Source organism: Panicum hallii, chromosome 1 (genome assembly GCF_002211085.1).
Source record: "Panicum hallii strain FIL2 chromosome 1, PHallii_v3.1, whole genome shotgun sequence".
NCBI classification, from domain to species: Eukaryota; Viridiplantae; Streptophyta; class Magnoliopsida; order Poales; family Poaceae; genus Panicum; species Panicum hallii.
The window spans coordinates 16,944,181-16,948,025 of NC_038042.1; positions in this window are offsets into that span (position 1 = coordinate 16,944,181).

Below are 3,845 nucleotides of genomic sequence, written 5' to 3' on the forward strand. Positions count from 1 at the left end.
AAACAGAACTTTTGGTGGACTCGTATGAGACGAGAAATTGCCAAATATGTGTCGGAATGCGATATCTGCCAAAGAGTTAAAGCCAGTCATTTGAAGACTGCTGGTATCCTTCAACCTCTACCCATTCCCTTGTGGAAGTGGGAGGATATCAGTATGGACTTTATTGTTGGCCTGCCCAATACTTCTCGGAGGCATGACTCTATTTGGGTAATCGTTGATCGATTAACCAAGACTGCACATTTTCTTCCCGTGCATACCACATATAATGCCAAAAGATATGCCGAGATTTATCTGGATCAAATTGTTCGACTTCATGGAGTACCTAAAACGATCATTTCTGATCGTGGAGCACAATTTGTTGCTAGGTTCTGGGAGCAGCTTCATGATGCTCTTGGGACTAAATTAATTCGAAGCTCTGCCTATCATCCTCAGACAGATGGGCAAACTGAGCGAATAAACCAGATTCTGGAAGATATGCTCAGAGCTTGTGTACTCCAATTTGACAAAAATTGGGATAAATACTTGTCACTAGCAGAATTCTCTTACAATAATAGCTATCAGACAAGTATTAAGATGGCCCCATTTGAAGCATTATACGGTCGCCGATGCCGAACTCCTTTGAGTTGGTCACAAACCGGCGAGCGTAAAATTTTTGGACCCGATCTAGTTATCGAAGCAGAGAATAAGGTCAGGCTTATCCAGAACAATCTAAAGGCCGCCCAATCTCGACAGAAAAGCTACGCTAATATACGAAGAAGACCATTACAGTTTCACATCGGAGACTTCATATATCTTCGAGTATCTCCCACCCGAGGTGTTCAAAGATTCGGTGTAAAAGGGAAACTTGCTCCTCGATACATCGGACCCTTTGAAATCCTTGAAATCTGCGGACCTGTAGCTTATCGTCTCCAACTTCCTCCTCAATTAGCGGCCCTCCATAACATCTTTCATGTATCCCAACTCAGAAAGTGTGTTAAGATCCCCACCGAAGTCATCGATTCCCAAGCTATCGAAATCGAACCAGATTTGACCTATACAGAGCATCCAATCAGAATCCTTGACACTAAACAGAGAAGCACCAAAAGAGAAACCACCAGAATGTACAAGATTCAGTGGAACCATCATACGGAAGAAGAAGCAACATGGGAAACTGAATCTTATCTCCAGCATAACTTTCCCGACTTCTTCCGAACCAACCTCCAAGTTTGATTCTTCCCTTTCTTTCTATTCCGGAATCTCGGGACGAGATTCTTTTTAGGGGGGAAGGCTGTGACACTCAGGTAATTAGCTTAGTCACACCCTAGAGTTTTGCTATGCTTTTATGTCCAAAGTATGGCAAATGTGTGTCTTATGTATGCAATGTTATGGAAAAAAAAGTGATGTTTATGTAATTAATTTTAACTAGAGGTCCTTTTATGCAAAATAGATAGAAGTAGAGGGAAAAGTTTAAAAGTAAGAGGGTTATTTTGCAAAAAGTAATATCTATGGTTAAATTGCAAAAACAGGTGAATTTACCCTTGGGTATATATGTAAAAGTATTTTTAACCATAGGATTTACATAAAATGTGAAATTATTACTAAGTTTATTTTATTTTCAAAACCGTTGCTCAAATGCAGATGAACCTTAAAGAGAAGTTGTAGAGTTTGAAAAACCATGCACTTTTGCTTTTTGGGCCATCTTCATTTGAGCACTGATTTAAAAGTTGTAAGCCCTTTACAGTCAAGTCCCTGCTTTTCCCTGAATTCACAGATCAGTCCTCAGTTCAGTTCTTTCCCCTTTCTTCCTCCTGGCGCCACTACCTCCTCTGCTCTGTTTCCCCTCTGCTCCGCCGCTGGTGCAGCTCCCCCCGGCCGCCGCACTGTGCCTTCTGCGCCCCGCTCCACGTGTTGAGCTCCTCTTCCTCCCACCGCCCTCAGTGCCTGCGCTGGCCGTCTCTCCTCCTTCCACGTCGGGCAGAGGCCTTGAACGGCCGCCACGCCGCTCTGGCCGACCCGCCGGCACCGCCTCCCCATTCTGTGCCCGGCCGTGCGTTTCCCCTTATCCTTCTTCCAGTGGAGCCGTGCGTGCCCTTCAAGATCCAGCCGTGCTCCTCCCTCTGTGGATTTTCCCTCTCCTCCTCCCGGCGATCCACAGCACCGAAGCGCCGCCGCTCTGTTGCCGCCGGAAATTCTCCCTACCCGCACAGCCCCACTCCGATTCCACCAGCCTAGAGCCTCCCCACCTCCTTCCCTTGCCCCACATCGTGATCCAGACCAGCCCCGGCCCTCCCCCTCGCCGGATTTGCTCCACCCCGAGCCGCCCCTCCATTGGCGCCGCCGAGCTCGGCTTCACCGTCGACAGCCCGTCTCGCCACCTCTCCGACAGAGCCACGTATGGAAATCGCCTTCCCATGCTCCAGTGATGCTCGTGCGTGCGTTACTTCTCCGTGTTCGCTGGCCGTTCACCGGGAACGGCGTTGCGCCGCCACGGCCGCCGCCCCTTCTCGCCGTCGGCCGGATTTCCTTTCTGTCCGATGAACCCCGCCTTGCCCAACGTGTTTTTCTCCTTCTCCTGGTCGTGCTTGACCGGCCCTTCACCGCCGGCGACCTCGCCGCCGATGGGAACACACCGAAGGCCGAGCTTCCAGCCGTGTCGAGACCGGGCAGGGGTCTGTTTGTGAGAAGAAACCTTCTTTTAGGGACCCAAGTGCAAAATATCCAAACCCCCCCCCTAGTGTATCTGTTATTTCATGTGTGTGTGTTTTCTGCTTTGTAAAATTCGTAACAATTCACATAAAAATCCAAAAATGGCAAAACTAGTTTTGTTAGAAACTAGATTTCAAACTCTATGACTTTTGTTAATAGAGTTTAGTTTGAAACAAAATACTTTTGTCTTTATTGTAAACCTAAGATTAAGGAAAGTTTATGCTTAACTTTAGTATTTCATGCCTTGTTGTTTATGAAGTTTGGTAAAGATACTCTATAAACTCTAAGTACCTTTATGCAAAGTTTCAAACTTAAATTTGATTTTAACTTAACCTCTTTTATTTTGAAACTTTCAAATTTGAAATAAACCTAATGAATAGCCTTCTCTAATTAAAATCTTTTATCATTCTCTAATATGATATTCTATAATGTTTAATATATAATCAAATTTCTAAAACCTATAATCTTTTACTTAAAAGTTTTGAATTCAAAATTTGGTTCATTCCAAATTTAATTTAAATGTTTTAGTTCTTATTGCAATAAACTCCACCATATCTTTATAAATAGTGTTTCAAATCTAAACCCTCTTTATTTTATGCATGTTTGTGTATTAATTGGGTGAGTTAAAATATTTGAAATGTGAAATTTTAAGTTTAAATTTCACCTTATTTAATTTATTGCATCTCATATAGAATCAACGACACTCAACGACGGGGACTACGAATTGGTCTTAGGACAAGACCAAGGCTTCCCAGAAGACTCAGCACAAGTCGTCGAGGGACTAACTGAAGCCCCGAACCCCAGTTCGGAAGCCTCTGACTCTCCTGCCCTCACCCCCACTCCAGAAGGCAAGCCCCGGACATATCCCATTACTTTATTTACACTGCAATTTATGCCTATCTATATTATATCTTGCATTAAGTCTAGGAGTTGAAGTGAAACCCTAGATGCATGAATCCTAGGAATCCAATGTAATGCTCCCGAGTCCTTATCGGTTAGATGCTTCGCTAATAGGACCGGTAGAAGTCGGGTGATTTCCTGTCACTCGCGCGATATAGGAGTTGCATGTTTACATTTCTGCAACCACTATAAGGATGACGGACAGGGTCATGTGCTGTATCATGACCTGGAAGTTTACCCTGTCTGTTTTGATAAAAGCT